Source organism: Hyaena hyaena, unplaced genomic scaffold (genome assembly GCF_003009895.1).
Source record: "Hyaena hyaena isolate Hyena2069 unplaced genomic scaffold, ASM300989v1 scaffold_105, whole genome shotgun sequence".
Lineage (NCBI taxonomy): Eukaryota > Metazoa > Chordata > Mammalia > Carnivora > Hyaenidae > Hyaena > Hyaena hyaena.
In genome coordinates, this window is record NW_024080737.1 from 522,340 (window position 1) to 536,910 (window position 14,571).

Sequence of the window (14,571 nt, forward strand, 5' to 3'; positions counted from 1 at the left end):
TATGTAATATGGGGGTTTTACTTTTTAAATTTTTTTAAATTTTTAAATGTTTTGGTGGTTTCTAAGTATGTCCTATAATTTACTGTACATTCCTCCCTCTCTTCAAACGGTGGAATCTAATTTGCTTTCCTTTGAACATGGCATGGATTCAGTGACTCATTCCTTACAAAATCAGTTGTAATTGGTTCCAAAACTACATCATAAAAAGGATGCAGCTTCTGCCTGGCTCCCTATCTCTCTCAGAGTGCTCCTGAGAACAAAGGCACCATGTTGTAAGGAAGCCCAGATATGAATGTTCCAATGGATAGCACCAGCTAGGCTCTCAGCCAACAGCCAACATCAGTAAATCTATTGACCATTTCAACTCCAGTCTTCAAGCATTCTAGATGAAGCCCCAGATACAGAGGTACAGAGACAAGCCATCCCCTCTGTATCCCATCTATATTTCTGACCCACAGAAACAATGAAAGCTCATAATTATTGTTGCCTTAAGACATTATAAGATTTGGGTAATTTATTATACAGCAATATATAATGAATATAGGTAACATCCTCAAATACATTCAATGAGGACTGAGACCTTCAACTCTTTGAGGACAAAAATACAAACTCCCACAGATGTATATAATACTGAGATATCTGATCACCAGTCCTCTATGGACCCACCTTTCCAACTTGTTGATCTTTTTGCTCACACTGTAATCATTGCCCTTTTCTTTAAGGGCTGGTTAAAAAACCACTGCCTTACCCTCCTACACTGTTGGTGGGAATGTAAACTGGTACAGCCCCTCTGGAAAACAGTGTGGAGGTTCCTCAGGAAACTAACAATAGAACTCCCCTATGACCCAGCAATAGCACTGCTAGGAATTTACCCAAGGGATACAGAAATGCTGAGGCATAGGAGCACATGTACCCCAATGTTCATAGCAGCACTCTCCACAATAGCTAAAACATGGAAAGAGCCTAAGTGTCCATCAACAGATGAATGGATCAAGAAGATGTGGTTTATCTATACCATGGAATACTACATGGCAATGAGAAACAATGAAATCTGGCCATGTGTAGCAACATGGATGGACCTTGAGGGTGTTATGCTGAGCGAAATAAGTCAGGCAGAGAAGGACAAATATCATATGTTTGCACGTATAGGAGGATTAGGAGGAACTTGACGGAGGAACAAGGGGGAGAAGAAGGGCGGAAATGGTGGGGGAAAGGGAGAGAGGCAAACCATGAGAGACTCTTGAATGCTGACAAAAACTGAGGACTGATGGATGTGGGGGGGAGGGAGGGATGGGCATGGAGGAGGCCACTTGTGGGGATGAGCACTGAGTGTTATGTGGAAACTAATTTGACAATAAACTATTTGTAAAAAAAAAAAAAAAAAAACCACTGCCTTGAGAAGGACAAATACCATATGTTTGCACGTATAGGTGGATTAGGAGGAACTTAATGGAGGACCATGGGGGAAGAGAAGGGGAAAAATAATTGGGGAAAAGGAGGGAGGCAAACCATGAGAGACTCTTGAATGCTGAGAACAAACTGAGGGCTGAGGGGGGTGGGAGGTGGGGGAGAGGGGAAGGGAGGTGATGAGCATGGATGAGGGCACTTGTTGGGATGAGCACTGGGTGTTATATGGAAACCAACTTGACATTAAACTATTTAGGAAAAAAAACAAAAACAAAAAAACACTGCCTTCCTGAAATGCCCCCAGGATCTCCCCCTCCAATTTACCTGAAACTCTTTCAGGCACTGAACTGCCATAATCCTACCTACCAATTATTGAGTACCTACTACATACCAAAAAATAAAAAAATTAATTCTCAAGTTAGCTAACATATAGTAGAATCTTGGCTTCAGGAGTAGATTCCAGTGATTCATCACTTACATACAACACCCAGTGTTCATCTCATCAAGTGCCCTCCTCAGTGCCCACCACCCATTTCCCAACCGCCAACAACCCTCAGTTTGTTCTCTGTATTTAAGAGTTTCTTGGGGGGCACCTGGGTGGTTCAGTCAGTTAAGCGTCCGACTTCAGCTCAGGTCATGATCTCATGGGTTTGTGGGTTCGAGCCCCGTGTCAGGCTCTGTGCTGATGGCTAGTTCAGGGCCTGGAGCCTGTCTTCAGATTCTATGACTCCCTCTCTCTCTGACCCTCCCCTGCTCACGCTGTATCTATCTCTCTCTCTAAAATAAGTAAAACATTTAAAAAAAATTTAGGGGAAAAAAAAGAGTCTCTTATGGTTTGCCTCCCTCTGTTTTTATCTTATTTTTCCTTCCCTTTCCTTCCCCTATGGTCATCTGTAAAGTTTCTCAAATTCCACATATGAGTGAAATCATATGATATCTGTCTTTTTCTGACTGGCTTATTTCACTTAGCCTAATACCCTCCAGCTCCATCTACGTTGTTGTAAATGCCAAGATTTCATTCCTTTTCATCACCGAGCAGTATTCCATTGTATGTATCTACCACATCTTCTTTATCCATTCATCAGTTGATGGACATGTGGGCTCTTTCCATAATTTGGCTATTGTTGACTGTGCTGCTATAAAAATTGGGGTGCGTGTGCCCTTTCGAATCAGCACTCCTGTATCCTTTGGATAACTTCCTAGTGCTACAATTGCTGGGTTGTAGGGTAATGCTGTTTTTAATTTTTTGAGGAACCTCCACAGTGTTTTCCAGAATGGCTGCACCAGTTACTAAGTACCAATTATTGAGTGCCTTATCACAGTGATAAGGCTTTACATCATGGGGCCTCAATCTTGACTACTCATTAGAATCAATCTCTTGGGAAACCTAAGAATCCCAGATCCCAGGCCACACCCCAGGCCAATTATATCAGAATCTGTAGGGGTGGGACTTAAATAGTGGGCTTTAAAACTCCACAGGTGATTCCAAAATGCAACCAAAGCTGAAAACCTTTCTTCATGTATATTATCTCTCCTTCTTTTTTTCTTTTTTAATTTTTTTAATGCTTTATTTCTGAGAGAGCAAGAGAGACAGCGTGAGCAGGGGAGGGTCAGAGAGAGGGAGATACAGAATCTGAAACAGGCTCCAGGCTCTGAGCTAGTTGTCAGCAGCCCAACACGGGGCTCAAACCCACAAACGGTGAGATCATGACCTGAGCCGAATCGGACGCTTAACCGACTGAGCCACCCAGGCACCCCTATTATCTCTCCTTCTTGAAGAAACTCTTCTGGGTGTGTGTTTTTAGGAAGTGGAGGCTCAGAGACTATAAATGATTGAGCTTGAGCACAAAGGTCTAAGTAATTGAACACTATGGTTTCCAGACTGTAAGCCTCCTCACTTTGGTTAATTGCTGACATGTCTTACCTCTCCTGGCATCTGCTTGCTGCTGAAGGACAGAAGGCTGTAAGCTGCCTCTGAGTACCAAATCTGGGCAATGTACACTGCAGGCCCTTAGTAAACATTAGTGATGCCTTCCTTATGTGCCCCATTTCCTGGGTTCCTACCTGTTGAAGACTGAAGGGCCCACTCTGGCCTCTAGAATCAGAGCAAATGATTTAAAAATTTAGAGATGATGGAGGTAGAGATAATGGAGTTAGCAGGGCTGGGGTAGAGAAAAAGAGAGTTGTGCAACAAACTCAATCTTGGTTTTGACCAGATTTAGATGATCCAAGGGCCCAGTGCTCAGTAAGGGGAAGCAACGGAAAGAAAGCTTAGAAATCAGCTAAGCTAAACCTCTCTGGTGAAGCCAGAAAAAAGTCAGAGAACCAGAAAGGATGAATAATTTGCAGAATAGCATAGCTGTTAGATAGAGCTGGAAGGAAACCCAGCCTCAAGAGTCTCAAAGCAGGCATCTCGAGTGTTTCACGGTCCCATTTTTGTGAACACAATATGTGAAAATATCTACTAAAATATACTTTCATTGATTTTTCAAAAAATAACACTTTAGTTTACATCGGAGATGTATTTCCACTGCACCATGTACTCAATTTGAAGTTGTTTGGTTGATATTCAAGCAAAAGCAAAGATGTTAAAAAACTGACCCAACTTTCTTTGGGAATTTACAGAATGCTCACTCCAGCTCTTGGGGGTTTTTGGAATATATATGTCACATTTAGAACTCTTTAATAGAACATACAGATCCCCAATCCTTGCAATGATCCACAAAATTAATAACTTACAATGACTAGGAAAGATTTCATAGGGAAGTAACTGTTATTAAAACTAGCTTCAGATTCTGCCTCTAGAACAGGTTGATAAGACTTTTTTTTCTTAGTGGATGGCAAAGTTAGAGGAAATGCTATACAAATGCATTTATCTTCAGCTATTTTTATCCATTTTTAGAGCTTGAAAGATACAGAAAAACTCAACATACATAGTGATATCACTCACCACCCAGAGACAACTGCCATGGACACTGTGGCCTATTTTCTTTTTTTAAAACACAAATCAGATCCTACTGTTTTGTAGTCTACTTTTCTTACTTAGTAACTTACTCTAGCCATTTCAATAAATATATTTCTACAAGATAAATGTAATTTGGAAAAGAAATTGTAATCAACTCTACTCAAAGACTCCACACTCCAAAAACTCAATAATAAGGAAGCCATAAGAAAAGAAAGAAACCATATAAGCATACAGAGGGGATGCATGTATCAGATGGACTGATAAATAGCCAGAAAGTTTAAATACTCCTAAGTTTGTTTTATGATTAGTATCTTTTATAATCATTCTACATTTATTCATTTTTGCTATTTCATTTGTAAGTTCATTTCTAAAATTGCCAATGTCAAATGATAGGACAATCAGAAAACTATAGCAGTAAGACACCACCAACAAAGAAAACATTGTAAATTCTAGAATGAACCCTTTTTAAAAAAATTTTTTTTAATATTTATTTATTTTTGAGATACAGAGAGACAGAGTGCAAGTGGGGGAGGAGCAAAGAGAGAGAGGGAAACACAGAATTGGAAACAGGCTCCAGGCTCTGAGCTGTCAGCACAGAGCTGGACGTGGGGATCGAACTCACAAACTGTGATGAGATCATGACCTGAGCCAAAGTTGGACACTCAACCAACTGAGCCACTCAGGTGTCCCTAGGATGATACCTTTAAGAAAAGCAGGAAATATTTTCAGTAAAAAGCAAAGATGTTTAAATATGCTTTTAGATGTGGCATATAATATATATATGTATATATGTGTGTGTGTGTGTATATATATATATATATATATTAAAACTTTGGTTTGCTAGTATAATTCATTCCAGAAACAAATTTGTAATCCAAAGCACTTGTATATCAAGGCGAATTTCAAGAACCATTGACTCAGTTGTGATCATGTGACATTTGGTATCACGTACTACTTGTATTGTAAGACATCGCTCGTTTATCAAGTTAAAACTTATTAGAAATGTTTGCTCATCTTGTGGAACACTTACAGACAAGTTACTCACAATCCAAGGTTTTACTGTACACACTTTTTCTTGAATGTTTGGTAGAACTTACTCATAAACCCATCTAAGCCTAGACCTTCCTTTACAGAGAAATATTTGGCTACTTGCTAAAGTCGGATGCTTAACCAACTGAGCCACCCAGGCACCCCAATACTGTAGCATTTAACTTATATGGAGAGTAATGATTTTCTTTAAGCCTTGTTGAGAGATACAAGACATAGTTAACAGGCTTTGACAGTAATATTCATAAAACAATAAGAAACAGGAAGGCATAGGAGAAAAAAATCACAAAACTGTCCAGCACCACATGGCCTTGGACAACACATTTCACAATTTCTGTACCCAGGTATCCCTAGAAGTTTAGAATTCAGGTCAAATCCAGTTAAAAGCTAAGATTTCAAAGAAAGCTGCTCCTCTTGCATTTCTCCACTAATTTCGAGTTATGAGAATTACACAGTGCAGGGAGGGGGGTTTGAGGGCCAGAGTTCCTCTTCCTCTGGACCAAACCCAAACTGACAGCTTTTAAAGCAGTTCAGAACCCCGGGTGGGGCACAGAGGGTCTGGGCCCCCCTCCACACCTTGGCTGGCTGGTCGCTGTCCTGTATCCATCACCCACCCCCACTCACAAGCTCCCTCCTCCACTTCCCACGGGTATCCAAGCACTGCCAAACGGTTGTTAAAGGGCTCTACAAACAGCCTAATTTCATAGCTAGCCCCCTCCCCACTATGTACACAAGGGGAAAGAAATAAAAGGGCACTTTGTTCATTTTTTTTTAGCTCAACAGGAGACACCACTAAACCCTAAGTTCCTGGTATGTTTTGTTTCTTTACAGCAATCAGGAGCTGAAAATGCTCTGAGCTAGTTGAGCAATGAGATACAACGCACCCTCCAAAGACCCATGGATGCTTCATTTGAAAAGGCTGGTTTTAAATATAATATGTATCCAGCACTTGACAGAGTCCCTACCTTTTGCTTCACTAATTCCCCTTCTGGAAATACATCAGAAAAAAATAAAGATACAAACCAAAATGTTCACTGCTTCATTTTCATGACACAGAAAAATCAGAACTCTAAATATCCAACTACTGGGTTAGCATTGATGGTCGTGTAGGTATTAACAATTGTGTTTGCAAAGACTTTGTAAATGAGTGTGAAAAACGCTCATAATATAATGATACACGAAAAAAAAAAACCCAGGATATGAAACACCAAATGGGAAAAACAATATTGCATAGAATAATGGATCCTGATCTTCACAAGAAACAAAATACTTCCATCTTTCACCATTAACAGTGATGTTTGTTGTAGGGTCTTTGTAAATTATCATATTAAGAAAGCTCCCTTCTATTTCAATTTCTTAAAGAGTTTACATGACATTAAGCATTTTAACACACTTTCTCTGCATGTGATATGATCTTTCACCATTAATTTGTTAATATGGTGAATTTTCTAATATTAAATCAAGCCTGCAATTCCAGGATGAGTTCAGTTTGCTCACAATGTATTGTCTTTTTATTTTATTTAGGTTTTGTTTTGTTTTATTTTGAAAGAGAGGGCGAGAAGGCTGGGGAGGGGCAGAGAGAGAGAGAGAGCTAGATAGCAAGAGAATCCCAAGCAGGCTTAGAGCCTGATGTGGGGTTCGAACTCACAAACCAGAAGATCATGACCTAAGCCAAATTCTGGAGTCTGACAGTTATCCAACTGAGCTGCCCAGGCACCCCTGTATTGTCTTTTTAATACATTGATGATTTAGTTTGCTCATGTTTTATGATTTTTTTTCATGTATATTCCCAAGTTTGGCCTATAATTTCCATTTCTCATACTGTCCTCAAGACTTTTTGCATTGAGATCATAGCCCTATAATATGCATTTCTATTCCCTAGCAGGAGTTATACAAGTTTGAAATTATCTTTTTCTTGAAAGTTTGGTAGAACTTACTCATAAACCCATTTAAGCCTAGACCTTCCTTTACAGAGAAATATTTGGCTATTTGCTTATTTTATTTAAAAATTATAGGATTGGGAAACCTGGGGGGCTCGGTCAGTTGAGCGCCTGACTCTTGATTTTGGATGGGGTCATGATCTCAGTTTGTGGATTCAAGCCCTTTGTCGGGCTCTGCACTGACAGCAAGAGGCATGCTTGGGAGTCTCTCTCTCCCTCTCTGCCCCTCCGCTGCTTGTGTGTGTATGTGTGTGTGCACACACGTGTTTTTTCTCTCTCAAAATAAACTTTAAAAACATAAATAAGGGGTGCCTGGGTGGCTTAGTCAGTTAAGCATCCAACTTTCGCTTGGGTCATGATCTCGCGGTTCGTGGGTTCGAGCCCCACGTCGGGCTCTGTGATGACTGCCAGCTCAGAGCCTGGAGCCTGTTTCAGTCTGTGACTCCCTCTCTCTCTGACCCTCCCCTGCTCACGCTGTCTCTCTCTCTCTCTCTCCTAGAAATAAATAAAACATTAAAAAAAACATAAATAAAATTTAAATTATAGTATTATTTAGCCTTTCTATTTTTTTGAATTTAATTTTGGTTACATTAGTCTAGTAACTCGTTTACTCTAAGCTTTCAAATGTTTTAGCATAAATTAGCTCATAATATATAATCTTTTTAGTTCTAAAACATCTGCTTTTCCATTCCTAATGCTGTTTATTTTTACTGTTCTCTTCTTCTACTTAAATCAGTCTCACATGTGGTGCCTAGGTGGCTCAGTCGGTTAAGTGTCTGACTTCGGCTCAGGTCATGATCTCACGGTTTGTGAGTTCGAGGCCCGAGTCGGCCTATGTGCTGTCTGGGCTGTCAGCACAGAGCCTGGAGCCTGCTTCGCATTCTGTGTTTCCCTCTCTCTCTCTGCCACTCCCCTGTTTGCACTCTGTCTTGCTCTCTAAAATAAATTAAAAATTTTTTAAATAAATAAATCTCATGTTTATCAATATTACTAGTTTTACAAAGAGCCAAAATGTATCATTATTGATCCTCTCCATTGAATAACATGAAATTATTACCATTACTCTTTTCTGAGTCTATATTGCAACTTTTTCAAATTTTCTAACTTTAACATTTAGGTAATTTTCAGGTTTTCTAATATAAGCATTTATGCATGAGTTAGCTGTTTTCCCCAACCCGGAATTTTGACCCATTGTATTCTTCCAGTTAAAAATATTTTCTGAATTCCATTACAATTTCTTCTTTGATCCAAATTTCATTTTGAAATATGCCTATACTTATTCATAGTTATATTTTTATCAGTTTCTAGCTTAATTGTATTGTGGTCACAGATCTGGTCTGGATGATGCCAATTATTTAATAATTATTAAGACTTGCCTGGTGTCAAAGTTTGAAGTCACTTTTTATAAATGTTCTTTGTGTGTTCGAAAAAAAATGTGTTTTCTACAGTTTAGAGATATAGTGATCTCCATATCATAAGCTCAAACTTATTCAAACTATACCGCTCAAACCTTGTATATGGTCACTGATCTTTTTCCCACTTTATCAAGTACTAAGGAAATGCATTAAAATCACTAGGACTACAGTTGACCTTTGAACCATGTGGGAGTGAAGAGTGTCAACACCCCACACAGCTGAAAATCCACATATAAGTTTGACCCCCCCAAAACTAACAGGCTGCTGCTGACCAATAGCCTTCCAGATAACATAGACAATTAACACAAACTTTGTATATATATTACATAGTGTATTCCTACAATCATGTAAACTAGAGAAAAGAAAATGTTAACAAAATCATAAAAGAAAATACATTTATAATACTATACTTATTGAAAAAATCCATGTGTAAGGGAACCATGTAGTTGAAACCTTTGTTGTTTAAGGGTCAACTATGTATGTCTTTCATATAGTCCTCTCAGTTTTTGCTTTATATTGAGCATACAAATTTATCATTCTATGCTAAATGGACTAAGTCCATTAGTGAGGGTGTGAGTTAAGTAGATGAAGGGGATTAATATACTTATTGTGATGAGTACTGAGTCATGTAAAGAAGTGTGGAATCACTATGTTGTACACCTGAAACTACTTTAATGCTGTATGTTAACTATGCTGCAATTAAAATAAAATTTTTTAAAGTTTATCACTCTGGGGGCACCTGGGTGACTCAGTCGGTTAAGCATCTGACTTCAGCTCAGGTCATGACCTCACGGTTCGTAGGTTTGAGCCCCACGTTGGGCTCTGTGCTGATGGCTAGCTCAGAGCCTGGAGCCTGTCTTCAGATTGTTTGTCTCCCTCTCTCTCTGACCCTCCCCTGCTCACGCTGTCTCTCTCTGACTCTCAAATTTAAATAAAAAACATAAAAAAAAAAAGTTTATCACTCTGATGAGTTGAAACTTTTTAATCAATATGACCCATTTTGTGTCTAAAAATGCTTTCTTGGCATTTAAAGTCTATTTTGGCTGATGTCAATATTGCAAGCTTTCTTTTGTTTTAGTTTCTAATTTTTATTTATTTTTGACACAGAGAGAGAGAGAGAGAGAGAAGGAACAAGCTGGGGAGGGGCAGAGAGAGAGGGAGACAGAAGATCTGAAGCAGGCTCCGTGCTGAGAGCAGAGAGCCCAACGTAGGACTCGAACTCATGAATTGTGAGATCATGCCCAGAGCCTAAGTCGGTTGTTTAACTGATTGAGCCAGCCAGGTGCCCCTGGTTTTCAATCACCCATTCATCTTTCCCTATTCTTTTACTTTTAACTTCTCTGTATCCTTATGTTTCAGACGTGTCTTTTATAAATAGCAAATAGCTGATTTCATTTTTCATCCAGGGTAACAATCTTTGGTTCCTTCAAATTATACTTACTGATAACATTTGTATTTATTTCTATATCTTATTTTGTACTTATTATTTATCTTAGTCATTCTATATTTCTTTTCTCCACTGTTTTGACCTCAAAATTTATTATTTTTCTCATTTCAATTTTCTCCATTAGCTAGAAAGTTGTTAAGTCTCTTACTAATCTTTAGTTGTTGCCTTGGATATTTTAACATGCACACTTCACTAACTGAAATCTAAATTTACCCAGTATCTTTAACTTCCTCCCAAACTATGCAGGAACTTTCTAAGATACTAACTCTATTTACTTCTCCAATTCATGCCATTTATTTTACCTAGTTCCCACTGAAGGCACTATTATTTTATACAGTCAGTATATGCCTTAACTTACCATTTTTTCCCTTTCTCTGCTCTTCATCACTTCTTGTTTCTACGGAGAATACTTTTCCTCTGTCTGAAGCGTACCCTTTAAGTGACGATCATCTAGAACAAACTCTAGGTTTCTGCGAGCCTGCAAGTCTCTGCATTCATTTTTTAAAGATGTTGTTAATGGAAATAAATTTACAAACTGACAGTTAATTTCTATCAGTGCAAGAAAGATAATATTTGATTGTCTTCCAGCTTCTGCTGTTGCATTATCAGGATAATCTATCATATCTTTAAAGATAAACTACCTCTTCTTTCTAGCCATGCTTAAGATCTTCTCTTTTATATTTTACAATTTAGTTTTATACAATTTCATATGACTTCATGAAATATGGGTAGTGATGTTTTTTCTTGGTCCTTGAAATTTCTCAGGCATCTCCTCTTTAAATGGTGTCTCCCCTCATTTTTCTCCTCTCTTTCTGAAACTATAACCCTTGATGCTGCCTGAGTGGCTTAGTTGAGGGTCTGACAATGACTCAGTTCATGAATTCAGTTTTGGATTAGAGCACTGTGTCAGGCTCTGTGCTGACAGCTCAGAGCCTGGAGCCTGCTTCAATTACTGTGGCTCCCTCTATCTGTCCCTCCCCTGCTCACGTGTTCTCTCTCTCTCTCTCTCTCTCTCTCTCAAAAATAAATAAACATTTAAAAAAATTAAATAAATTATAACTAAACTTAGGTTGGATCTAAATTCTCCAACGTCACACTGATTAACCCTTCTTTTGGGTTTTTCATCACTTGCCTCTCTGTATTCCATTGAAAATTTTCTTCTGACAGATCCTTCATTGACTATTTCCCTATTTGGCTTGGATTCATCAGTCGTGAAATCCATTCACTGAGTTCTGATTTTCCATCATTCTATCTTTATTTTTTCAAGTTTCATATCTGGTTCTTTTTCAAAGCAGATTGGTTTAGTCTTTACAGTTTCTTGTTCTCAGCTCACATCTTGTTTTTAGTCTTTTTTTTATTTTTTAGTATTAAATGCTTATTTTCCTTCTAATTGTATTGGTGGGGATTACCTGAAGTCTAGGACAAAAATAGATTCCTCCAAAAGAAAGGGGAAAATTGGCTTCTGCACACTATGAGGGACAAATCCAATGTAGGAACTTTTTCTTTGTTTTTACTAGGCTCCACACCCAACATGGGGCTTGAACTCACAACCTTGAGATTAAGAGTTCCATACTCTACCAACTGAGCCAGCCAGATGCCCCATAGAAACCCTTTAAATCAAATTTTCATCTTGAGGTTTTTCTGACCACCTAGTTATTGTGATTCTAGATGTGCATATGTATTAAAGCTGGTTTAGTTGCACAAATTCTGAGCACCAAATATCAAGCATTTGTTCAGAACCATGATTTTCCATAGGTGATTTTTCTTACAGTCTTAGTTTGAAAGAGAGATGAGTTTTTCTTTTTATTCTAATTCACCCTTATATTGAGGGAGAAGCCTTCTCAAGTCCCAGCTTTAAAACCAAAGATTCCGGCTTAGATGTCTGCTGTCCCTTGTGCCCTCAGGACCATGAAAATAGTCACAAAGTTAACAAGTTAAACTGGTTTAGCAAATGTCTTCAAGGAAAAAACTAGCTTCATTGCAATAGACTGCTCTTCACTTAGCTTTTGTCCTGAATAGTCATTACATTCATACTGCTTCATTGCATCTAAAATACCACTTTATCCAGCATCTTTAAATTATTTCAGCCAGAATGTTGGTAAACTATATTACAGGAACAGAATTCAACCTTGGAAATGCACACTTAAAGCCACAGAGCCTTTCAGTTTGAAAGCGAAATCAGGATCTGATCTAGCATAAAAATGTATTAGTTGAGTGTCTGTCACTTTGTAACAACTGCTGATATTTTAAAACTTCCTATATGCCAGGTGTTGTGGTAAATGTTTTGTAAATATTATTTTATTTAATCCTTACAATGATTCTAAGGGCTAGGAATCCATATTATCTTTATTTTACAGAAGTATGAAGGTGTTAAGTAATTACCTAAGGTCCACCGCTGTCAAGTGACAACACTAGAATTTACACTCAGAAAAACCTAACTCCAAAGAATGCACTTATTTTTAAAGGTTGCACTCTTAAGATCCATGTAACTTGCTTCTCAATAAATAACCTATGAGAAGGAAAGAGGGAAAGACAAAGAGAGCTAGCATGTACTACTGGATATGACAGAGTACTAATGAAATCCAGACTCTGCCATTTACAATCCTTTCCACTTCCCTGTGCTCAAGTCAGCATTGGCATATTTCCATCAGTTTTTATATATTCTTGCATTTTAAAAAAGCCGGCACAAAGTGCTGATTAGAAATGAAGACTGCATCAATAAAACAATACCTCAAGGAATGACTAATAACTATATTTCAACTCTCAGTGGCCATTAATCTTGCACTCTAGCCCAATATTAACACCTCTGATTACATTCGAAGACTTTTCCTGGTGACAACTCTAACAGCAGATTTTTTTTTTTTACAATTCTTATTTTATCTACTATGTGTAGGTCTACCATCCAAAAAATTTTGATTCATACTAATAGTCTCTAAACCAGAAATTTCCAAACTTTAAATATTGAAAATGAATTTCAGAATAGTTCCGCCCCCAATTCCTTCATATATAAGGATGTCCAATATCTAATTTCTATAGAGCCATTCCCAGAGAAGGGCAGATCTCCCAGTTCTCCTGAGTTGGTCTTACCCTCGTCTTCGTCCACTCCCCCACCCAATAATGAAAGAACAGAGCTTCCTTATCACAGAGAATGTGCTGGGATTACCATCTTTGCCTACATTCCCTCCCCCTCCACTCAGCAATGATTGTAGCTCCAACAGGAGCTCTACCTTTAACTGGTCAATTAAAGCTCCAGTCAACATCACCTCTCCTTCCCAACTAAACAGCAGGGTAAGCAGGGAAGTGCCTCCCCATTTTGTGCCCCAAAATAGGAGTCCAGGAGGCTTTAAGGTGTAAAAGGTTTTAATTGTCCGCAGTTAACTTATGAACCAAATAACCCAAGAATATGTTCTGAGCCCTAATATAAACACAATAGTTATTGAGGGGATGGAGCGATGCCTAAACATAGTACCAGTCATTAAGAAACTGACAGTCCAGGGGTGCCTGGCTGGCTCAGTTGGTAGAGTATGCAACTCTTGATCTTGGGGTTGTGAGTTCAAGCCTCATGTTGACAGCAGACACTACTTAAAAATTAAATTAAATTAAATTTTTTTTAAAAAAGACACTAACAATTCAGATGGGAAAACAGGGCATACCTAGAAAGAGGAAAGACTGATAGAAAAACTACACTGGAAAGGACAGGATATATGAAAGATGGCAAATGAAGCATACTGTAGGTGTCCAAAAAAGAAACCAATTCAGTCAGGAAAGAGTACTTGGGTCAGTAGTTTTAAAAGAGGGAGGAGGGTGCCTTGCTGGCTCATTTGGTAGAATTTGTGAGTCCTGACTTGGGGGTCTTGATTTCAAGCCCCTCACTGGGCATAGAGCTTACTTTAAAAAAAATACCTTACAAAATAATAGTAAGAGGGTTAGGTAAGAAGACCATTTTAGTAGAAAGGAATGGTAGATGCCCAAAATACTGCTCTCATTTATCAAGGTAAAAATTACTAACATACATTATTAGTATCCTGTTTAAATGCAATGTGATATAACAAAGAACAGATAAAGAAATTGGTAAAAATAACATTTCACCAAGAATGCTTTAAACATAAATTATTCAGAATATAATTCTTGAGAAAAACCTCTCTTTAGAAGGTTATAGCAATAATAAAACATTTTTATAAAGATTTTGCCTAATAGGATGCCTGGGTGGCTCAGTAGGTTAAATATCTGACTTCAGCTCAGGTCATCATCTCACTGTTCATGAGTTTGAGCCCCACATCAGGCTCTGTGCTGACAGCTCAGAGCTTAGAGCCTGCTTCAGATTCAGTGTCCCCCCACTCTCTCTTTGTT

The 14,571-nt window shown here is 38.3% G+C and overlaps 1 protein-coding gene across 1 annotated transcript in view; it reads right to left on the minus strand.

Moving 5' to 3' along the window:
• PLCH1 (phospholipase C eta 1) overlaps positions 1–14,571 on the minus strand; it is a 206,143-nt gene that overhangs the window by 182,065 nt on the left and 9,507 nt on the right. The gene's annotated exons all lie outside the window — the stretch shown is intronic.